The 25,827-nt window shown below is 35.1% G+C and overlaps 1 protein-coding gene across 4 annotated transcripts in view; it reads right to left on the reverse strand.

Annotated features, from left to right (window-relative positions):
- TENM1 (teneurin transmembrane protein 1) overlaps window positions 1–25,827 on the reverse strand; it is a 779,956-nt gene that overhangs the window by 643,207 nt on the left and 110,922 nt on the right. Inside the window, exon 3 of one of the 4 annotated variants that reach the window (XM_012759555.3) lies at window positions 5,747–5,776. The exons of 2 other annotated variants lie outside the window; for them this stretch is intronic. The gene's annotated coding sequence lies outside the window, so the exon portion shown is untranslated. Of the gene's footprint in view, window positions 1–5,742; window positions 5,777–25,827 lie in introns of all 4 variants that reach the window. One more of the 4 variants, XM_020284904.2, reaches the window with a different exon arrangement.

Below are 25,827 nucleotides of genomic sequence, written 5' to 3' on the forward strand. Positions count from 1 at the left end.
TAGGATAGTTGAATGACATGAAGATGTGTCATCCTTGCATGTGTTCATGGCCATTTGTCAAGAAAGTTGTGGAAAGGACTCAAGCAACAGGAATAGATGACTTAAAAGGATTCTTCTAAGCCCAAGTTTGTGCCTTAAAGAGGGCAAACTGGGAGAAAGCTGGGAGCTGAGAATGAGATCTGGTAGGGAGCTAAAACCAAGGGACGCAGTATTGAGGGCATTCCATGGATAATTTCTGTTTGGGTCAGCTTTTCTCTGAAGCTGAGATGGTCTGGGACTACTTCCCCAGTTCCATCTACTACTGGCTTCTAATCCAGAGTCTCTCCCCACAATAAGCACAATTCTGAGTTTAGCTACTTATGCTAATGAAGAGAAGCAGAGAATTGGTAGGAATTTTTAAATTCTTTCATTATTGTTCACTTCAAGTTACAATCCCCAAAGAGTAGACTGCATAGAGGACATTTACAGTACTGGAATGCTCACTGAACTGATAGAATATCAAGGTTATATAAGACCTGCATTACTCTATTTTCTCTGGGTCTCAATTTTGTCATCTGAAAAAGGAAGCAATCAGATTAAATGATCTCTAAGGTCGCTTTCAGATTGAAAATATACTATAATTCCATCAATATTTTGTTAGTTTTAAAAGAATATTTTATTGTTTTTACAAAGGCAATAACAAAGTATGAAAATAAACTACTATGTTACTTACTGAATTAAACTAAATGAAATATTGCCATCCTACATATTCAGTTCAGTGATTCAGGCAAACTTAATTTTATTTCCAGGACTTGCTTTACAAGTTCTCTTGTTTGTTGTTTGCTTGGTTTGTTTGAGCTTAGGTCCATTTTTTAAAACATTAGCTCAATTTGGTAGAAGATCACACAATTGCTCTTTAAGGAACAATCTCTTTGCATAGCAAGTGCCAGATACAGCAGAAAAGGTACTTGTGGCCAAAATTCAATATGTGTGAGAGAAGGTCAGAGGCCTTATTAGACTGCAGAAGAGGAGTGAGCCTGGGAACCACTGCTATGAACATCTCCAAGTGGGGTTTCTTCAAATTAGAATAACTCCTTCTAGTTTTTGATTCAACTTACATATTTCAGCTGAAATGTGTCATTTTATTTAAAGGCAGATATACTTGGCATAAAGAAAAAGTTAAAGGCCCAAACATATATTATTTATAGATGTAGGATTTAAGGCACAAATGCTTCATTTACAGTGATTTTCAATGCAATTTTTCTCAGAAACAGAAATGGCAGCTCAGATAATCAATATTCACTTCTCACCATAAGAGAACATTGGTGTGCAGAGATGCACAAATATTAACAGCTTATTCTTGTCTCAATACCCCCAAAGAAAGGGTTAATTTTTCTTAGAATCTATGTCAAGGGATCTTGGGAAAAATCCAATCTTATAAAAAATCCAATGGCATGAACAGCTTCTCAAGTATTTTAGACCATTTATTCCCAAAATAACATTGGTGCTCAAATAGGTTTTACTTTTATTACATTGGAGCTTTCTGGGTAAGAGAAATTTTGCCAGAAACTCTAGAGGAAAAAATTTGAAATGCCATTTGTTGACAGGGTGGGAAAAATATATAGTTTATCTAATGAAAGCTTTTCTTTTTGCTCCCCTCTATTTTAAAAAGCGTTCATCTCTGATCACCACTTCTTGGGTTCCAGTTGATCTACTGTCTTACTTATCTGGGCTTTCAGTAACTCAAGTTCAGTCATCAAAAGAAACGCTCAAAGACTATTGGTGAGGCAGACAAACTTCTATCATGTCTGAACTAGGTAGCAGGCCTAACTTTCTTAATGCACCTGAAGTCTGAAGTGGCTTCTCTAAGTGGCTGTTTCTTGTTTTATTTTGTTTCAAAAAGGGGTTGTTTTTATTTTCAAATTTTTACCTAAATAAATTGACTTCAGGCTTCCATTCAACCCTTTATACTATTCCTTCTCATCTTTCTCCTCCTTTAATGAGAAAATAAAAGTTGGCTTTGAAATATCCTATAATTTTCTATAAATTCCAGTGAAAAGTTGATTCGGAATTGACCTGCAATGCTTTAAAAGACATGTTCAAAGGCAGAGTAAGAACTAACATTCTAGTATCATAGACTACAATGCACATAATTTTAAGTAAAATGCTCTCTGATTTGTATTGTTGATCAAAGAGAGACAAATTTATAAGCCACTGGCTTGGAAATAATCACAATTTCTATGTGATGCAGTGAGAATTGGGAACAAAGTTGCTGTCCTGGGAGTAGCAAGCTAGAATGAAAAGAGGTGGTTATGGTGGCAATGGTGCTATCAGTTTCCATAGTGCCCCCCAATTAGACCTGCTTGGGGTCCAGCTCCATGACAGATATGGAAGAAAATCCAGAAAAAAAATAATTAATGGGATAGTGAACAGACAAAAAGGATTTAAGCTTCTTCAACCTAGAAAAACAAAGGGTGAGAAGAAAGGCATATGATGGAAGTTTAACAAATGAAGTGATGGACTGAATGAATAAAAGGCCATCATATTTCTTAAAGGCAAAATTAGATTAAATTCCATAAAATTGATTAATGGAGTTTATGACCAATTAAATAAAATACTATAAATATCATTTATGCTTTAAGTTCTTTCAAATATGTTAGATCTAGAGGAAAGAAATATGAACAAGATATGGTATTTAACATCAAGAGTTCACATTCTAGCTGGACAAATACATAAAAACTAAAAATGATAAAATGTTATAAATTATTTAACAGAGGCATGGACTATAATTAAGTGTGTAAGAACATACTAGGGATTTATTTTCTGAGGGAAGGAGGTGGGTATGAAGAGAAGTCCAGGAAGATTTGACAAAAAAGAGAACATTTGACCTGGGCCATGAAGAATTACTTGAATGTGCACTGGCTTCAGAAGGGAGAAAAGTGTATTCCAGAAGAGAGAAAACATCAGAAAAGGCATAAATGAAGACAAAATAGAAGTGCAGGTTAGCTGGAGTATAGCCTCCATGGAGAAATAATGAGAATCTAGGCCAAAAGTAGGCAGAGCCCTAAACACCATAGTAAGAAATGTGTACATTATCTTCTAGGCAAAAGAGAGTCAACAGTATTTTTTCAGTAGGGGAGTGATGTTGGTATCAGCTCCACTTTATGGAGAATAAGTTTACTTGTTAAGATTCAGGGGAGTAAAAAACAGATTCAAGGAAGAAATGGTTAACTGTTTTCAAATATATAAAGGACTGTAGTGTGGAAAGGAATTAGATGTATTCTGTGTGGCTCAAACCTGTGGGTGAACAGGGAGCAGTCATGGGTGGAATGGCTTCTTCAGAGGTTCTCCAGATATCCTTAGTCACCTAATAGAATGTGGCATAAGGGAATCAAATACTACATGGATAGACATATAAGTCGGGGGGATGGGGAATGGACTGGACAACATTTCAGGTCCCTTTCAAACTGGGCATTCTATTTATTCCTCCACAAAAGACCTCTTCAAACAAACAGAAGATAGACATGTCTCCTGTTCATAGTTTTTCTTCACCTCAAACAATTTACCTCCCTTCCACCATTTGGCATATTACATGCTTTACCTTCACCTTTCTGGTTGATTCTTCTGCATGCCATCATATATGTAGCCAGCTCATGTTCCTAATCAAATCCTGCACCCCCAACTGAATATCCTACTTCCCAAAAAAGGAACCAGATTTCTCTGTTACTAATTAGGATTTTATGTACAGTAAAACGTTAATTAACTGAAGTCCAACTAATGAAACATTTTATTTCATGTTCTATACTCAATTTTTATGAGAAAAAGAAACACAGTGACTAAGCAAGCCTTTATCTTGAATTTACTGAAAGAAAAACAAGTTAATCTCCTGAGAAGTGGTCAATAGAGATTCATCCCAGCCTCCTACTCGAACTGATTTCAGAATGACAAACTTGAGACCCTCAAAAAATGTTCCAAATAATAAAGTAAAATGTAATTATGTTCACTAAACTGTACTTATTAAGGTAGTAAAATGGACTACAATTTTATAAAATGTTTTAACCACAAAGACTGAAATAAAACATAGATGTGCTACTTAATTTTAAAAAGCCTCAATTAACATCCCCTTCCCTAAGTATTCTAGTTAATCAAAACTTTACTATATTATAGATCCATGTCCTTCACTATAATATGTGAAGAAAAACAGAATGTTTCATTTTTACCTCTACAACTACCACCAATGTGGCACCTAGGTGGTCATAACTATTTTTTGAATGAATTAATACATGAATATTAGGTATTATTATTAGCCTGCCTCTGGAGCCATATTCTCTTTTTTTCATCTTCAAAAAGTTGTTAACTCTGTATCCATATGTTGGTGTCAGGTCATATAAATAAGATGCATAATTATAAAATTAGTACATGTAGTATTATGGACATTCATCTGAGTAAGCTATAAGACATTAAAACCAAAAGTGATCTTGAAGGTCATCAAATTCAGCCATCTAATTTACAGAGGTGGGAAGTAAGGCGCAGGGAACTTATATGACTTAACTAAGGTTATACAGCTTGTTAGTGACAGAGGCAGAACTAAAATATTGGGTTTTCTTCTTTCTTAGTCCTGTGATTTTTCTTCTACTATAAACTGGCTCTGTATTCCTTAAAGTCAAGTAGGAAACAGACATACAATTTTTGTGCTGAAACAAGAAGGTACTCAGAAATGTTATTTCATTGCAACACTAGAATTCTCAGGCACAAAGAAGGCTGGTTTTCCTCTACTTTATTGGAAAGGTATCTTGTGTATTTATTTTATTTCCCTGCTACTCTAAAATCAATCTGATGATGTTTTAAGAGACAATAAAAGCCAGAATAATATGGCATAGATTTATCTATCAGTCGCAGCAGTTCAGAAATTGCCATCTACTGTAATTTGTTAGTAATTTATAAGAGTTCCTGTTGGGCACCAAGACATGAAGAGTTACTTTGTGTTATCAAACTAATAACTTCTCACTTCATTTTTAAGAAATTGTAATTCTTGGTAAATGAATTGCCCACACATGGACTGTCATGAGGCAAGGTTTGGGACTGTAATATTCAAAGTTTTGAGGGGTGTAATGAACAAGAAACCTTCAGAAGTTTAGGAAATAAATTACAAGGCAGCACTAGTATACCTTTCAGATCTAATGGAATCTGCCATGCCACCTTGGTTTTACACCTTACTTGGTTTCGAACACCATGAATATTATGTTCGCATAATAATATTGTGTATGGTTTTTTATATTAAAGTGGGAGGTTTTAGTCCTTTGCCTTATGATCACATTGAGAGATTATCTCTTAAAAGAAGTTTCAAAGCCTATAGTCTGGAACGACAACCTAAAATTTAACCCAGACAATTAAAAATAAAAAAAACCCAATTACTCATGACAGATAAGCCTCATTGGAGATTCATGACCTGGTAGTCTATAAAAGTATTAAACTTTTTGCATTACATTGAGGCACAAAGGCAGAGGGCAGGACAATTAGTATTCTGAATGATATCAATCCTCTTAAGAATTCAATAATCTATGTGGGCATAGAGGTAAATTTTAGCAGAAAGAAACCTGACAACTTATAAAAATATTAAACAAAAAAGACAAAAATAATCCCATTTCTTCAGTTTGTGAACTATAGTGCCTCTGGTCTTTGGAAAAATGGGATATAATGATGAAGAAGAGATCAAAAACATTCTAAAACTTAATGGATGATCAACTGAAAAATATCACTTACTTACTTTGCTGTTATGACCAATCATAAAGTGAACCTGAAAAAATAAAAATGCAATTTCAATTTCCTTGATCTTTTATGTTTATATTATCATAAACGATAGCATAGTTTTTAAATTTACACATCAGAAAGGCCATCTGAGGAAAAACGGGCTTTCACAACTCTAATCCTTTATTGGCATTTAAAAAAAAACTTTTATAATAGTGATTAAAACTCAAAATAGGAGTTATATGCAATATTTTTCATTTCTGTATCTGTTGATTGTCAACACTAGTTTTTCTGTGGCATTGTAGGTATGTAGGTAAAAAAATGAGCAGTCATCATTTTCAAAATAAATCACAGTATGGATAGTGGGCAGGAAGCACTAATGTCTGCCAAGGTTCCTGTCCAGTTTATCACTTCAAGGTCTACCTAGTGCATTTTTACTTCATTAATCAATGGTTGAACACTTAATAAGTTCCTTCCAAGTCAAGGTCCATCATTCACCAGACCCCATCATTGCAGGGCTGAGCTGGAGCAGATTATTGCCACAACAGATTACTGAGATGTTTGACAAACTAGCTTATAATGTTTCATTCTTACTCTGTCAGGTAAAATTTAGCAGGATTAGGATTGACATCAAATGCATTTCTGAAAAGGTCATGATCTTATCACATCACTTAGATTAAGCACTGTAAGTATGTGCTTCACATTGGGTGGGGGATCTTTAAAATCCTAGACAACTTCAAGAAGACATTCAGAGATTTTTCCCCCAGCGACCTCACTGAATTTGTTGGAAAGCTAGAGGGCATAACGTTGACAGGGCTGCTTACTTAAATGACTCATAAGACTGGAAGGCAGCTTAGTCACTGCTTATATGATTCCATAAGCAGCCAGAGAAAGGATAGTCAGCTGGATCACCATTTTTTACTTACATGGGTCCACCACACCACCTTTACCTGATCGAATCCCAAGAGGGCCACTGCACCTGGCTCCTCTGGATGGCACTTCTAGCCTACTATCTCAGACACAAAACTGATTTTAGATAAGTTAGTGTTTAGGTACCTGCTACACCACACCACACCACACCACACCACACCACATCCTACCATGTACGATATTCCCAACTTGGCCTCTAAATAGTTTGGATCAGCACCAGCCAACTGCAGCCAGAATATCTCTATCCCTAGTACCTGTGAATCCCACTGTTCCTCCACAGAAGCCATTTCTTAGCTATCTGTATCACCTGGGGCCTCTATCACCTGAGCTTCTTCATTACTACCTACTCAAATGGTATATGTCAGTCACGTTCTACCAGTCCTTTCCCAGTCTTAGGTCTGATTCTGACAGTTTATCTCCCAATATCCCAATTCCCTAGTATAGACTCCCTATGATGGTCAGCATTACAAGAAGACAAATCACATCAGGCCTATTTCTCACTCTAGGCCACTGCACATACTATTTCTCTATTCTTCCATCTTCCCTTCCCATACCCCCATCATCTAACCAAACCCTACCCATTACTCATCACTAAAGTCCCTTTCCTTCAGAAGCCTTCCCTGATTGCTTCAACAATGATAAAAGCTACCATTTATTGAGCATATAACACTTAACACTTTGAATCCATTATTGCTTTATTGAGGTATAACTGACATACCATGAGATTCACTCACTTAAAATCTACAATTCAATGATTTTAGTTAAATTATTTAATTGTGCAACTACCACTACAAACCAATTTTAGAATACTTACACCACCACAGAAACATCCTTTGTGCCCATTTGCAGTCACTCCCTGTTCCCACTTCCTACCCTTGGCAACCACTAATCTATTTTCTGTCCCTTTAGATTTGCTTTTTCATAACATTTCACATGAATGGGACTGTACATTATGTGATCTTACACATCTGGCATCTTTCACTTAGTATAATGTTTTTGAGATTCATCCATGTTGTAGCATGTATCAAAACCTCATTTCTTTCTATGGCTTGAATAATATTCCATTGTATGATGGAAAAATTTTGTTGATTCATTCATCAGTTGATGAACATTTGGGTTGTGGCTACTTTTTGGCTATTAGGCATAATGCTATTATGAACATTTGAGTATAAGTTTTTGGGCGGACATATATTTTTATTACTTTTGCATACATATTTAGGAGTGGAATTGCTCAATCATAAGGTAGATCTTTTTTCATATGGTAAATTCATGTTTAGCTTTTTTGATAACAGATTTATTGAAAAAATATATACATATATATTACCTCATAATTCACTCATTTAAAATGTACAATTTAGTGAATTATAGTATATTCATAGAGTTGTGCAACCATTACCATGATCAAAACCCCAAAAATAACCCCTATGTCCTTAATTCCATTAGTGACAATCTTCACAGGAACCCTACAAGTTAGGCATTACATCCCTAGTTTTACAAAGAAACAGAGGTTCAGCAAAGCCATACACCTACTAAGTATCAGAGCTTGCATTTGAACCCAGTCTTTTTTACTCCATAGCTTAGAGTATTTTCACATCACTATGCTGTCACTAATCCTCAGAGTCCCTCTTCTCTGAAATTGTTCTAGAATTCTCATTTGATTTCCTATTTATGTCTCTCCTTTGCCCATAATCATAAACTTCCTTATCTATATCTTACACCTTAAAAGTGAATATCTTCTCTCTACAACTAAACCATAAGCTGCTGAAGATCAAGGAGTGCATACTACATTTCCTTTGACTTCAGTCCCAAAATGTACTGTAGAAAAAGTAAGAGTTCTATATTTTTTATAATCAATTAAAGTTATTCCTTACAGTTAACCTGAATCTCTACTCTTATAAAGGTAAATTTTTAGACTTTTCCTTTAGTGTCAATATAGCACCAGCAGCTGAAGCTCTATCAAATTCTATAATCATGTCACACCGTAACAGATCTGTCCTTTACTTGAAATTGCTCCAGCTACATGGTCTTCATGATGTAGCTTTTAGATTCTTGTGTTTTACCTGAACTTGGGTTTCTTTTCTGGATATTAATGTAAATATGTTAGACCTTGTCCTCCCAAACTGACAAATAGTTTCTCATGAGCAAATACCATGTATTTTTGTTTTGGATACCTGTTTTGAACAATATAGTGATGCATAAACAGCATATTTCTAATAAATGCTTCTTCCAGTGTTTGAATAGTATTATCATGAAGGAGTCTCTCATGATGATATGTTCTTGCTCAGGAGAGTAGAGTCTGGCATTCATCTATGTGCTGAGGCTGCTACTATTATGCTGTATGCCTTTGGGAAAATTGTTGTCCGGCTCTGAGCCTCTGTTTTACCATCTGTAGTGTATACAGTGTTTGAATGAGAAAATCTCAGCATTGCTTCCCACTCTTGAATCATCTTTTCAATATGCTTACTACAAGTTCTCAGTCACACATTCAGTAGTTTCAATATTTAATCACTTTTACCTTGCTATTAATGATGTGCCTACTAGAAACTCTTACCATCTTCCTACACTCATTTTTATTAACCTGAACTAGTTTCACCTTTTGCGGCAAAAAAGTGTATAATATTTTTTACCCAACCTGAAATGCCTTTGTCATTTTTATCATACTTAAAAATTTCAAAAATATTTTCTCATGTCTAGAACTCCTTCCTTCAAAGGACAATCTGCTCTCTCAGATTAGAATACATCCTATAGCAGCTTTCCTACTTCATTAAGTTTGTGTTTTCATTTTCCTTTTTTGCCAGGTTTTTTTTCTTCAGAAAAAAAGTAAGACAGAAATATGACTCATGGACATTAAATGCTGTCATATTTCAAAAGTAATGGAGCATTTTCTCATTAACTGATAGAAAAATGAGCATAAAATTTGATAAGCAATAAAATAATTGGAAGGAACTGGAAGTTTTCCATAATTTTCATCCAGAGAAACTATTTAAACAAACTATTTTATTTTTAAATAGCATCTTCCCTTATATATAGTCCTGAAGTGCCTAAGCTAGCAGGTTAATTTCAAAATGTTATTAGATAACATTTATACAGTTAATAATACATCCTGTTGCCATGGAATCTTAACTGCATTTTTGAGCTCTGAGGGTTGATTTTTTAGCAATTAATCCCGTAGCTCTAATGTTTCATTAACAGATTTTTATATGAATGTAATTATTTGGATGAGAATATTGAAAATATTTCCTAGTTTGCAAACGATACTCAAATTGGAAGAAAAACAAAGGATGAAGAAACTGTAATCAAAACCTTAAAGATAAATATTATTCAGGTGACTGAATCAATATAAGGCAAAATGTATTCTCATGCTAAGAATGCTTGAATCTAAGAAGATCCTGCTCTCTGGTCTCTCACTATCTCTGTTCCTAATCCTTGGCCACCTTCCCCTCCCAACACACACTTACAAAGAACAGGAAAAAACAGAAGTGATCAGGGGAAAAGGGAGAAGCCCTTGAAATTATTGGCTCCCAGGCATAGAACTAGAAGATTATTAATCGCTTAATAATCTGCCAATTCTAAAACTATAAATTAACTGAAGTAATCCTGTTTATGTCCAAGATTCTCATTATAGTATATTTGGACTTGAACCAACAGTATTGATCATTCTTTTTCTGTTCTGGACCACTGCATCAGAGTACTACTTACTAATTAAAATGTGATAGCTAGCCCAAGTGTTGAAACAGATGGAGAAAGACAGTGTTTTCATATTTGGATTATTCTCACTGAATGGAAAATCAGAAACACGTTATCATAACTCATACCTACAAAGTAAAGGACAAGAAATCCTAGGGCATGATAACAGAGGATGAGCAGTCTTAGGTTGGCAGTGACTAGGGAATTTGGAGGAAATGATCAACTCATGGTTCTGAAGGTAGGAGCAGCAGTTTAGCAGGGAAATGGCAGAGGATGAATTCTCTTACAAAGAAGCTTTAGATTTAGATTCAGAATGTCTTTCTGCACAAACGTGGGTTCTGAATACAAGTTGTCACATGATTAGTGAGAAGCAGAACTGTTATGTGAACCCAATTCAGCTATTTTCACCAAGAATTATATTTCAGATTTTAACAAAGGGGATAAGGCAATGCAGTGTTTGCTGTCAGAGAGTAATCAGTTTGAATCCTAGCTGAGCAACCTGAAACTTGTTACTAAACCTCTATGAGTTTCAGTTTCCTAATTCATAGAATTATTGTGAAGAATAAAAAAAAAAAAAGAGATGACATAAAATGTCTAAAACAGTAAAATAGGCACGTAATAAATAGGTGTTATGATAATTGGTATTAATTATTAAGAAAATACATGTTTTCTGTTTATTCCACCTTATTACCTACTGCTTATTAGTGGCAGTTTTGCTTAATTGCAGCTTCCATTTTTTTTTTTTTTACTTATAATGCACCTCTCTGTAGTTGCATTTGCAAACCAAATCCATAGTAATGATGGCAAACATAGCAAAAATAATAAATGCATTTAAGGAAATACACAGAAAATACAATAAATTGCTCCCATACCTAAAATATGTTTGTAGTCTGGCTGGGGAAATAAAATATTAGAATTGACATGAAATGGTTTGTCATGTAACATCATTAATAAGATTAGCCAATATACTTTGAATGCTTAGTGTTCTCAACTATGCTGGTCACAGGTTTGGCTGTTTTACATGCATTAACTCATATATTACCCACAGAAACCCTATAAGTAAGGACTTTTATTCCCATTTTACAGATGAAGAAACTGACACCAGGAGCTTAAATAAGTCTTCCAACGCCATACAGGTAATAAGTGACAGTGTCAAGATTCACTATACTGCCTCACTATACTGCCTTTCATATCAATCAATCAAGTACAGAAAACATACCTAAAGGCCTGTGGATTGGAGACTAAATGAACTTAAATAGCAATGAAAGACTGAATGAGATATAAAGACAATAAATTCATCTAAAATCACCAAATGAAACTCAATGTTTCATTCATTTAAAAAGTGGATCACAGTGAAAAAGCAAACAAATCCAGCAAGACTGTCCCCATAAATTGTTTGTTAGTTTACTTGCTGAAAAGCAAGATATCTAAGGATATTCAGTAGCATCTGTCTGTTTTGATGTCCATTTATCAAAGGCCTTTCTTGCAGAAGGACTACTTTTGCAATAAAATATACTGGCCATATTGTAACAAAACATCTGAAAGCCACATTTTTATCTCAATAATCATAATGAAAATCTTTCAGTATATTAGAAGTATTCCTGATAAACAATATACAATTTATATAGAATGATTCTTCATCTTGCCCAAATTTCATGTATAATGGTTGCTTATGTTCTGCCACAAACATTTCTCAGGTAAACTTCTTTCAGTTGTGGGAACACTTTCATGACTGTATTATTTCTCCATTGTCCTATCCATTCAAACAGGCTACAATAAAATCCCATTATGTGATTTTTCATGGGATTGAGAAAAGAAAACATCATAAAGAGGAAAATGATAAAAGCAAGATATATTGCTCCATGGAGACTTTCCTCAGAAGCTCTCTTTGTAGTAAACAGCTGTGCGCTCACATCTGTTTCAGAACAACATGGAGGCTATAAGGAATCATGTGCAGCCTTCCTGCATTTCTAACCTGATTACTCACACCCAAACCCTCCCTTTATATTGGGTACAATGTAAAAGAACCATTGGAGGCTGAAATGAGAGGCAGGAGTAATCATGCCTATCCTGCCTCACTTATTTGAGACTCAGATCACTGATTGCCCCAGCTCTAATATGTTTTCTAGTGTCCTCCAGATAGTTTCCTAGCTCTGTGCTACTTAAAGTTTAGTTCCTGGAAAGCAGCACCAACATCCACATCAGCTGTAAGCTTGTTAGAAATTCATAAGGTCTACCGAATCAGGATGTGCATAACAAGATCCCCTGGTGATTCCTATGTGCATTAAAGTTTGAAAAGCACTGCTCTAGAGACGACAAGATGCCCAGTTGAAGAATATATTTTATTTCATTTATTTTAAATAAATATTTTTATTTTATTTCTCTCTTAGATAACAGGGAGGGAATATGTGAAAAGACCAATAAACAATGAAAAACAAAAGAGTGAAAATAAAAAAAAAATCAGAAAAGTATAAAATTCAACGTATTTACAAAGAATAGGCTGCCTGCTGTAATTTCCATATCATCCATCAAAGGTTTCTTGATTAACATAGCTTACCTATGAGCCTTATTAACCCCTTTTCTTTCCTCAGTTCTTTGGGAAGAAATATCAACCTTATAGAAACCCCTATTAGCCCAGCTGTGGAAGATTCTCAAACTTTAGTATTATCATCAGAATCAGTATCATAATAAACTAACATTTATTACTATTTATAATATACCATACATATTTTTAGGTACTTTCCATACTTTTCTTCCCCATTTTACAGATAAGGAAACTAAGATTTGGAAAGAGTGAATTACCTAAGTCACACAGCTAAATATAAAGCTGTGTATGTCTGTCCTTGGAGCCTGAGCTACTAACTGTTTACTGTCTTTCTAGTCTTTTCTCTACTTGTAACTCCAGGCTTTCTTTTTTGGCAAAAGGTGAATGTACTTCTATTCTGAATCTACTCTGGGTGAGAAAGACATTTTCCCAATAGGCTGAAAATTTTCTACCCACGGTTTCAGTTCTACCTGTATGTACTTGAGAGATATCTAACCCTACTCCTGGAGGTATGTCTGGCTCTTATCCTCTCATGCTTCCCCATCTCTCATACTTACCCCGCATACTCTCTGTCCTTTGGTTTCACTGGAGCATATTGACTTATCAGTTGTCAGGTCTGTTTCATTCTTTGTAAACCTCAATGTTTTCATCTATTTTTCTCTGCTACACATTTGTCCTGATCCTCTTATCAGCCATGTAACTTTTCATTCTAAGCTCTGTGAAGACAGAGCCTTATCTATCTGGTGGTCCACTGCATCTCCAGATCTTAGAACAATGCCTAGTATATAATAAGCACTCAAAAATATTTCTTGATTAAACAAGTTTTGATGACAGCAATTGCTATGGAATGTGTGTTTCTTGGACCTCTTCTCTATCTACACTCATTACCTAGATTATCTCATCTTGTCCAATAGTTTCAATACTGTGTATCCACTCCTGAAATTATACCTTCAATCCCGACCATGGCCTGAACTCCATACTCATCTATACAACTGTTTACTTTTAACCTCTACTTGGTTATAGTATAGGCATATTAAATTTAACACGCCCAAAATCTGTTTCTTAATTTCTCTCCCAAGCCTTCTCAACCCTTATAACTTCACATCTGTAAATGGCATCACTATTTACCCAGTTACTCAGACCAAAATCCCTCATGTACTCCCTGATTCCTATTTCCCTTCTACACCACACCCAATCATTCAACAAGTTATATTGAGTTTACCTCCAAAATACATTCATAACTTCTCACCATCTCCATCATTCCTACCCTCATCAGGCTGTACTTCAACTATGGCAGTGGCAGTAACCTCTTTTTTTTTTTTTGAGATGAGATCTTGCTCAGTTGCTCTGGCTAGAGTGCAGTGGTGTCATCATAGTTCACTGCAACCTTAAACTCCTGGGCTCAAGCAATCCTCCTGCCTCAGCCTCCTGAGTAGATGGGACCACAGGCATGCGCCACTACACCCAGGTAAATTTTCTATTTTTTATATAGAGACAGGGTCTTGCTCTTGCTCAGTCTGGTCTTGCACTCCTGGCCTCAGTTTTCCCACCTCAGCCTCTCAAAGTACTAGGATGGCAAGCCTGAGCCACTGTGCCTAGCTGGCAATAACCTCCTACCTGGCATCGTTGTTTCAATTCTTGTCTCTCTAAAACCACTTTTTACCCAGCAGCCAGGATAATCTTCCTACCACATAAATCAGGCCACCTAACTCTTCTGCTCAAAAGCCTCAAATGGCCTGCCATCATACTTAAAATAAAAGAAATTCCTCATCATGGTCTACAGGGTCCCATACAAACTGGCCCCTGCCTCCCTCCTAAGGAGATCAAACCACACTGGCTCACTTTCTGTTCATGTAAAACTGCAAACTTAATACCACCTCAGGGCATATTCACTTATTAATCAATCTGTTTGGCATGCTATCCCCCTCCTCCCAGATGTTGTATGGCTGGTTCCTACACTTCATATCTCTGTTCAAATGTCACCTCCCCAGAGAGAAGCTAAAATGGCACTCCAGCTGCGCTATAACATTCTTTGTCCCCTTGTCTAAGTTTATTTTTCTTTATAACATTTATCCCTACCTAACACATTATATATGTATGCTGTTTATTAATTGTTTTTTTCCCCACTACAATGCAAATTCCATGAAAATGAGAATTTGAAAGATCTTGCTTACTGCTACCTCCCTGGTGCAGTAGAACTATCTGGCGTATGGTAGGCATGTCAACCTATTTGTTGATTGAATGAATGGTAGTGAATACCACCTTTGTTTTTGGAACCTTCCTCATTCTGTTCTCTTTTCAAGACAAGTGAATATGTGCACTTTTGCTCTTTCATAAAGCCCAGTATCTCCTGGAGTCTTTCCACAAAGATTCAGTTTCTTGTTGAATAAATGCATCTACTTCTTGGCTTATTTACATAGCATAAATAATTACCATACTTTGATTCCACTTCTATTTGTCTCTATTCCTCTACCATCCCTGAGGCTTAAAGTGTCCTTTTCTTATAGTACTTAGGCTTTTGTATCCTGTTCAAGATCATGAAAAAAATATATACTAATCTGAAATCCTGACAGGACTTCCTATAATAACTCTCTCTATATATATACACACACACACACACACACACATACATACATACATACATATAAATATATATATATCTGTAATCCATGAGATTACTAAATTTTTGAAAGTCCAAAAAATCTTATATTTTATAAGATGCCAAAAACCATGGCAACCATATGCTTCCAACTTTTTAGAACAGCCCTGATTTCAGAGAATTCTATTATTTCCAATAACAATAAATCATTTAAAGGAGATACAATGTTTACATCTCTCAAGACTGTTAACATGATTACAACCACATATTGGGGAAAAAAAAAACCACTTAGTCAGACTGTGTGCCCCATTTTATGGCTCAGAAAATAGGTCACTGTAGCCATGGTCTTATTGCCCTTTTAGCCTAGATTCTGGATCCCCACAAATTTCAGAAATAGCTCCCTTGAGTAGTCTCTGCCTTGTCATCTTGCCACTAATTTTTACTAAGAAGGTAGAGGTTAAGGAGGGGAATTGGAATTCTCAAGTCCATTAGTGAGACCACAAGTGTTTTCCTTTCTTCCAGTATGTATCCAGCTGTTTTAGCTGGGTGTGAAAACAGGGCACCAAACAAAATAGATGAGATGAAGGATTGTAGCTCAAAAAGTTGGGAGGTATATTTTCTTCCTTTTTTTTTTCTAAAAATATTAAGGGGGTACAAATGTTTCAGATTTACATGGATTGCTTTTGCAATGCTTGAGTCCTGGGTATAGGTGTGCTCATCACCCAAATAGTGTTCATTATACCCATTAGATAGGTTTTTGCCCCCCTCCCCCCTTCCCATTGGTTGATTTCCATTGAGTTTTATTAATACTTCCCTCTGTGCACATGTGTGCTTATCAGTTAGTTCCAATTTAATAGGGAGTACATGTGGTGTTTGTTTTTCTATTCTTGAGATATTTCACCTAGGAGAATGGTCTCCAGTTCCATCCAGATTGTTGCAAAAGGTATTAACTCATCTTTTTATAGCTGAGTAGTATTCCATGGTATACATACACCACATTCTATTAATCTACTAATGAATTGACAGGCACTTGGGTTGATTCCACATTTTTGCAATTGTGAATTGTGAAGTAGTTAACATTTGAGTGCAGGTGTCTTTCAATACTGTTTTATCTCCCTTTGAATCATCCTTTCCTTCCCTTCTCCTTCCCATCCTGTCTTTTCCTGACACACATGCACTAGATTCCTTTTTATTACCCCCTGGCTAACAGAGGCTTTGATATGTCACATTTCAGCCATCCATCCACCCATTCAACAAATCTTTATTGAGCACTACCATCTGCTGGGAACTGTGCTAGGTGCTGGGGATAGAGAAGTGGATAAAGCATTGTCCTTCAGTGCCACTTGCTTAGGTGTCTCCTGATAACTAATTTTTTTTTCTTTATGTCTTATGTACTTAGACTGGCAGCTCAGCTGATATTTTGTCCTTCTGGTGGCAACAGGTATTAAAATAAAGTACCTTTTCCCCCAAACATCAGTATTTTCTTTGGATATTCATTGGTCTCCCATAGTCCCTGATACATGATAGTAATAACAATAATAGTTCACATTTTAATTACCTACTATATCCCAGGCGATGAACTAGGTGCTTTATATATATATTTCACCTCTTAATCCATAACAACTAAGGCTCAGGGAGGTTAAGTCATTTGCCCAAAATCACTCAACTAACTGGTAGCCAAGCTGGTGTCTGTCTGACCGTAAGTCCCACATTTACCCTACTGCTTAATGATGAATTAAGTGTCTTAACACAAAGCATAGTCATTTTGAATGGTACCTACCCCATCATACTGGACAGGCAGCAGAGGAACAACTAGAAATATGGGTGAACAACCAGGAGAAAATAGTGACCCAGAAGTCAAGGGAAGAAATTTTCAGGAAAATGAATGGTCAACGTTTTGAAATATCTACTTAAGAGTGAAACCTGAGTTTTGTACTGAGACATAGTTTCTGAGGTTTTTTCAGGGTTAAGTCCTCTAAGCAAGTGGAAAGTGTAATTTGATGCGTAAGAAAAAGCATCATTCTTGCCCAAGCTAAAAGAGACAACTGGACACAATGTAATAGTGACGCTCTGGCCTTTTGGAAATTCTGTAAAGTCTCATTGATTTCACTACCAGTCTTTTATTTTTAATTTGAACAGGCTCAGGATTGAAATGTACAGAATAAAAGAAAGTTACTCAAGTAACAACTTAAATTCTATATACAACATTGTAAATGTCTGCACATCGTTCTATCATAAAAGTTGTACCTTAATGTTTTTAATGTTTCCATTTTGTTGGCATTTGGATTTTTTTCAGTTTTTCATAATTAGTGATAATATTAAAATTATTTTCCTTGCATATTGATATTTGTCCACATCCTGATTATTTTCTCTTGATAATTTTCTAGATGCAAGATTCCTGGGTTAAAGTTTAATAGCTTTTTAAAGCTTTTTGCAAATATTGCTATTTACTTTCCAGAGAGATTATATTAATTTACACTCTTCCAGAAATCTAACTTCAAGAGTACCTGTCTCACAGCAATTTCACAAAAAGTCAATTTATTTCTAATCTTTGTAAATATGATTGGCAAAAAAAGATCTGCTTCTAATTTGTATTTTTCAAATGTTTATTTTCTATGTTTATTTTTCATTTCTTATTCATATCTTTGCCATCTTCCTATAGTGGATTTCATCTTTTTCTTATTGATCTTAAAGAGATACTTACATATTACATATATTAGGCCTTTGTTATATATGTTGCATATAGTTTTCCTATTTATGATTTGTCTTTTCATTCTTTTAATGATGCTTTCTGACTAAGAAAATATATTGGTTGCTATTGATTGAAATCCAGCATCCTTCTCATTGGTGATTTCTTCTATATGCTTATCATTAGAAAGTACTTTCTCACCATAAAATCAATTAAATCGTCAACTTTATTTGCTTCTATTTTTAAACTTTTTAAACATTTAACTTTTAAATTTTTAGAAAAATTATATAGGCACATAGTGTGAAGTAAGATTCTAACATGAGATTTTATGGTTTATCCCCACCTCCCAACCAGTCAATTTTCCAAGAACTATTGATTAAATAATTTTCCCCATTGTTTATGATGTTTTCTTTATCATAAAAATCATTTTTTTCAAGACTATCTGGTTCATTTTAGTCACCTCTCCATTCTTAAAACCTTGCCACACTAGTAATTATTTTAACTGATGTATTTTAATATACCTTACTGATGTTTTAAAAATATATTTTAACTATTAAAATCTGCTTATTCTTCCAGCATAAACTTCAGAATAATTGTTTAAAAAGTAAACAGAATCTTTTTTGAATTTATATGAAACCTATAAATTAATTTTAAATGCCCTGTATCTATATAATTATAAATAAATTAAATGGGAAAAACTGATATATTTTAAATATTCAGACATCCTAGTCAAAAACATTTATCTCTCCATTTATTCAAATTTTACTTTATATTTCTCAAGAAAATTGGGTAGTTCTCAATAAAATATAAGCTTTATATTTTTCTTGCTAATATTGTTCCTAAAATTTAAAGATATTTATGTTTTAAATATTGTCAATAAGTTGTTTTCACATTTATAATTTCTAACTGGTTATTGCAGGCACATCAACAAAGAAGAACAGTATAATTCATAGGGACTACATTAATAGGCCATTAAAAGAAGAAGAAGAAACACTTCTTACCATTTAGGAAACATATTCTCTGCTGGAAGTTGCCTGCTGTAGAATCAAAGAGTTATGATATTACACACCACCCATCAAACTCAGAGAATTTAAGGCCATATTCTCATTCAACAGTCATCATTCTCAGATGAGAGAGAAACCATTTATCATGACACAGGAAGAAAGAAAGTAGCTATCACACAAGTCAAAGCACTGGGATAAAAACAATGATTCTGATTAAATTTTCAAAAGAAATTTTCAGTCTGCAATTGTGTTTGGCAAGTTTAAATCCCAAATGAAATTTTAGAGGAGAGGTTATATGTCCTTGAAAAGCAGGTTTATAATGAAAATGCTGACAGACCTTACGAGAGAAAATTGCCATATCATGAGCTAATGTCACTTACCTGTATGTAACAATATTTGTATACACAGGCAGGATATGTAAATTAATTAGTTTTTTTTTCCTTAAAAATCACTGACTTATTTATCTTATTCAATGTCCCTTTCCTCCCTCTACCTTAAATTACTATTAGGATATAATCTGCATAACTTTTCAACTATTTAAAAAATTGATCATATATAAAATATTTACAAAATATTTCTAGTTCTACTCTAACTCATTAATTGTAACCAATGTCTATATTGTCTGGGCACAAACACATTAGCTACTTTCTTCTAAAGACTAGTGCTTATTCAGTGAATGTAGAATCCACTGAAGGCTTTGTGAATCTATGAAAGTCATCAGCCACAAATTTCAGTTTTCTAATAAAGAAAATGTTTTCAGCAATAAATGTAAATACAAGAAGAATTCTTGTTAACTACAAGCTGAAGTCATAGATGAGAGATTAATAAAGGTATGAGGTCACGTTATTTTTCTAAGATATTAACCACCTATGTCTGGTCACTGTGATCTTCTAGCAGCTTCTATGAAGATCACTGAGACTAAAAGCAAGGAGGTGAAAATATAAAATAAACCTAGAGCATTCTATCATAACAGAAAGTAAGTAAATGCTCACATAAAACCCCAAAACCCTACATTGATGGAGGTATGTCCAAGGGACACAAGAATCGAGTGAAATATCTCCCAATGGCCAAAGCTGGAGCAATTTGTGCATAAAATAAATGAAATTTTATTGGATTATAACTCAAAATATAACATAAATATTCCTAAGTCCATACTGATATAAATGAATGGTTGAATAAATAAATGAATGGAGGAGAAGAGGCAAATATCCTGTGAAGTAGGCCAAATAATGTATGTAAATACTCCTCCCTCAAGGAGGTGGAATATAACTCCCTTCTCATTAAGTGTGGACCGCACATGAAGACCATTCCAAAGAGTACAGTACAGAAGGGTGGTGGTGGAGGGGATAACTTTACAGTGGAGAAACCTAACAAACACTACCTCAGCCAGGTGATCCAAGGCCGACATCAACAGTGATAAGTGTCATGTTGATAATATCTACCCTTGATAGGATATGAAGTAAATGACATTTTATACACCTCTGTGGTTTTTCTCCCCAAAAGCCAACCCCCAGGTTAATCATAAGAAAAACATAAGACAAATTCCAACAGAGGAACATTTTACAGAATGCCTGCCTGATCAGTACTCCTTAAAACTGCCAAAGTCATCAAAAATAAGAAAAGTCTGAGACACTGTCATAGCCAAGAAGAGCCTAAGGAGATCTAACAAGTAACTGTAATATGGTATCTTAGAACAGATCCTATAACAGAAAATGGACATTAGGTAAAAACTAAGGAAATGTGAATAAACCATGGACTTTAGCTAATAAGAATGTATCAATATTGATTCATTAATTGTGACAAATATACCATAATAATGCAAGATGTTAATAATAAGGGGAACTCTGTGCAAGGGGATATGGCAAAAATCTGTACTACCTGCTTAAATTTTCTACAAATCTAAAACTGATCTACAAATAAAGCCTAATAATTTTTTAAAGGTTATTTTTAAAAAATAGCCAAGAGGTTAAAAAATTAAGTGGTTATAGTCAAGAATGGGAAAATTAAGTGGTTATAGTCAAGAATGGGAAAACTGACTTGTTCAAGGAAAATGGGTATACAGAAAATATCAGACAAGTCTTTCCTAACATCAAATTTGCTTTATCTATTAATACATGTCAATTTCATAAATATAATACAATAGGAAATGTGATATCTCATGTCAAATCATAGCTTCAAAAATACCTATATACAGTAAAATACTGATGCCTCTCCCATCACCAGTGATATAAAGAGGACTCACTATATTCCAAATTAGCCCAGAGACCACTTGCTTTAGTTCACTTTCCCAAATGAGATGCTAAAAATGTAATCAGAGAACTAAAGATATGTTTGTCTTAGAATTTGTGATATCAAGCATAGATTATGACCACAGGATTTTAGAGCTCAAGGGACCTCAAGGACATCAACTGGGTTGTTGGTCTCTTATAAAGGTCTACAGAGAAGGTTCATACATTTTTAGGGTCATCCTCACAGTTAAGGGTTCCTCTGTTATGGTTTTCCCAAATTTGTTGGCAAAGTCAATTATTTTGTAAGACCCTACTTTGTGAAAATTTCCTGGAGTTACCTACAACCAGATCTTTTTAAGATTGATAGATTTCTGGCCGGGTGCGGTGGCTCACACCTGTAATCCTAGCACTCTGGGAAGCCAAGGCGGGTGGATTGGTCAAGGTCAGGAGTTCGAAACTAGCCTGAGCAAGAACGAAACCCCGTCTCTACTACAAATAGAAAGAAATTAATTGGCCAACTAATATATATAGAAAAAAATCAGCCAGGGATGGTGGCACATGCCTGTAGTCCCAGCTACTCGGAGGCTGAGGCAGTAGGATCGCTTGAGCCCAGGAGTTTGAGGTTGCTGTGAGCTAGGCTGATGACACGGCACTCACCCTAGCCTGGGCAACAAAGCCAGACTCTGTATCAAAAAAAAAAAAATTGATAGATTTCAAATTATTGATTAGGAACACCTAACTTTATTTATCTTTATACATGGCTAATAAGTAAACTCCAAAAAAAACTGCTTAAAAATTAAAAAGCAGAAAAATGTATCATTCCAGATGATATATGAGAACATATCATCTCTTGAGGGCACAAAATATATTTCTGAGTACAGTATAGGTTAGCATACTGTGAGCACTCATAATTGTTGAATTTGTGAATGAATGAATAAATGGTGCAGTCTTTCAATACATTTGGTTTAAAGGCTTATAATTTAAAAGAATGCTATGTCTCTGAATTAGTGACTGGATCTATTTAGAGCCTTTTGAGATAGAACTCGAGAAAAATGTTTGGCATACTGTATGGAATAAAGCCAAGTGCGAGCAGATTGAAGATGGTAGTAGCTGATGAAGGGAGTAAGTTGAACCTTCCTCCCTTTGACGTTTCTGCCATGGAGCAGCATAGGGAAGGACATTCAGGAGCACATGATAAATGAACATGTCCCTTTGGGAAAGTACTTCTGGGAAGAAATAGCTTATTATATTCATAATTGGAGATAATAGGAGGTTCCAGATAGAAAATTTAGGGCTGTGTGTATGTGTAAGCAATGAAGAGTTAGAAGCAGAGGAGTGACATGATTCGAGTGGTGAATTGCTTTGGCTATGTTGTGGAGAATGGACGGACAGGTTAGAGGACAAGTCAGAAGACAATGATAGTTAGAAGACGACAGATAATGACAGCCTGAGTTAAGGGACCTGGAACAAGAAGGTAGGAAGAAAAAAGAACTGATGAAAATATATTGGCAAAACAGGCTTGTTACTTGGAGACAAAAGGAAAGAGAGAAAAAGGTTGACAATATTTGAAGATGGAGATTAGGAAAGTTGAGAGTTCATGTTTGATGACTTCTATTTTTTTGGTGAAATTAGGAGGTTTAATGTGAAGGAGGAAGACGTGGCTAGAGATAGCTATGGGGTGGAATGGAAAAAGAAGCTGACTATGGGGGAATAAAAGATTGTATTATAAAAGAAATGCTAAGGATTTAGCTAAGTTTGGACACCTTACATTGTAGTATAGCCAACTAATAAGAGACAAGGTAGGTTGAGTGTGTTAAGCAAATGACACCAGAGAGTCAGTAGAATTGATCCATGGGGGAGTATAAGGACAGATGGCCAGAAATCTGCCCTCAGACAGAAAACCAAGAAAGTCATTTAGGAGTTAGAAGGGCTAGTCCAGTATGCATTCATAATATAAGTTTACAAGACCCAAATCTGTCAGCTAGGAAACACAAAATCTACATTGAAATAAAACAGAAGAGAAAATGTTTCCTTTATATCTAACGTGGAGCTATAATTTAAACCAAAAATACTATTTTCAAGGGAAGAAATGGATTATTTTGTGGTGAACAGGACAATGGATGGTTAAAACTTTTTGGTTTTATTTAGCTTGGGATAAATTTACAGCACCATCTGCCAATGTGATATTTGGGGTTTTGTTGTTGTTGTTTTTGAGACAGAGTCTCGCTTTGTTGCCCAGGCTAGAGTGAGTGCCATGGCGTCAGCTTAGCTCACAGCAACCTCAAACTCCTAGGCTCAAGCAATCCTGCTGCCTCAGCCTCCCGAGTAGCTGGGACTACAGTCATGCGCCACCATGCCCAGCTGATTTTTTCCATATATATATTAGTTGGCCAATTAATTTCTTTCTATTTATAGTAGAGACAGGTCTCGCTCTTGCTCAGGCTGGTTTTGAACTCCTGACTTCAAGCAATGCACCCGCCTCGGCCTCCCAGAGTGCTAGGATTACAGGCGTGAGCCACTGCACCCGGCCAAATGTGATATTTTGAATAGAAAGATATCCTTGGGAAAGTAGAAAAAATTCCAAATAATCTCTAGTGACTGCTGGAATTATGCCCCTCCCTCCCTTGTGTATGAATTTCTTTTAACCAAAGCACACATCAAAGTAGAGCTCTCTAGAATGTGACAACTCAAGCAATCTACCAAACAAATACATTCCCTGCCTAACTAGCTTGTCAGTTTAAGGATCCCAACAGAAGGAAGCTATTCAATCAAGAAAAGGAAGGGCAATAGTCATGTTAAACTTGATTGAATGTTTTATGCATTATAAAATTATTATTCTTCCTGACATTACTTTGCAGTTAAATCTTTGTAGACTTTATAGCAGCCAAAAGAAGTTGTAGAAATAATTTCGTATTACTCAAAAAATGTCATCAAAGGAAATAACAACAACAAAAACCCAAAGACACATTAAAAGGAGTTATATGAAAAACAATACTTTTTTAAGGAAGTAAAATCCAACAACAGATGTGATATTAAGAAATGTAGATGAAAGAAAAAACAATTTTGGGATAAAGCTTAATTCTATGGTCTAACATGGGTATAAAGTGCTCCAGAGAAGTAGGAATTTGTGAACCAAGGAAATCATAAGTTAATGTGGGTTCTGACCCAAGTCCCACCAAAAATAACAAGGAACAGATACAGAACAGAATGAAATATGTGAATCACAGATAAAATTATAAAAAGAACCAGCGAACAACACATAGAACATTATTTATGATTCAATATTATTTAATAAAAGTATATACAATGAAAGGAAATAATTTTCTAGACAGCTTCTTCCCATAATCCTAGGACTAGTAAGAAATATAAGGATATTATTGGAGTTTGCTTTTGTGTTATTTATTCTTAGGCTACATTTTAGGATTCTTGCAGAACAACTAATGCCTGACTAACCATTGCAGAATCACTTAATGTACTGCATATTCTAACAACGAAAGCTACCTAGAACCTCCAGTTGCTTTTCCCATTCCTATGTGAATAACAACCTTGGAATATTACTGCTGGTAAGTGTATTCTATATTTAATGGGCTCTTCTTCACAGAACTATTTCTACTTGGGAAATTAAAGAAAAAGAACCTTGTTAAGAGACTAGGAGTCGTGTAGGCCACCTGTCAATTTCTAAAATGGGTTTGGAAGATTAGCACAGTAGACACAGCATCAACTGATTTCTGTGATCTCATCTACTCTCTCAAAACTCAAATTATTCAAAATCTAGCTGTGTGGGGCATCTCCCCTCTGCAGCTCAAATCCTAAGGGGCCAGATTATAGCACAAGGAGTTACTTTCTCTAAGTCCCAGAGGCAATCATTATATAAGAAATGGTTTTCTGAATTCCTGAATTCACACAATTGTAAAGAATCATACATAAATTCTATCAGTCAATGTGTACCAGAGGTGAATTTTACCTAAGGTAAATATTGTAGGTAGAATGACTATTTTGCTTTAAAAAGCAAAGAGAGTCATTTCTTTGTTTCATAAATCATTCATTTCTTTCTACCCATGTACCAAATTTCATTGAAATTTAATAACATTTATAGCATATATATGACCATTTAAAATGTTATAGAAAATCAATCTGATTTATTTATACATCTTACATTTTCCATTAACTTGTCCAAGGTCACAAAGCAAGTAATGTTGAAATTAGGATTAAAATACTAGGCGATTCTAACTGCAAAGTCCAAGTTCTTTTTCTTATATACTACTAAGGTTAATCCTTGTATCATTTCTAGAAATACTGTGGAACCAAGACCATCATTCTCGGAGGGACCAGGTTATCGCTTCTCAGCTCCTAAAATAGGCCAACTTCTCTATTAAAGGGTCCTGTCCTTTCAAGGTACAGGTAGAAGAAGGCTCATG

This window comes from Microcebus murinus, chromosome X (genome assembly GCF_040939455.1).
Source record: "Microcebus murinus isolate Inina chromosome X, M.murinus_Inina_mat1.0, whole genome shotgun sequence".
NCBI classification, from domain to species: Eukaryota; Metazoa; Chordata; class Mammalia; order Primates; family Cheirogaleidae; genus Microcebus; species Microcebus murinus.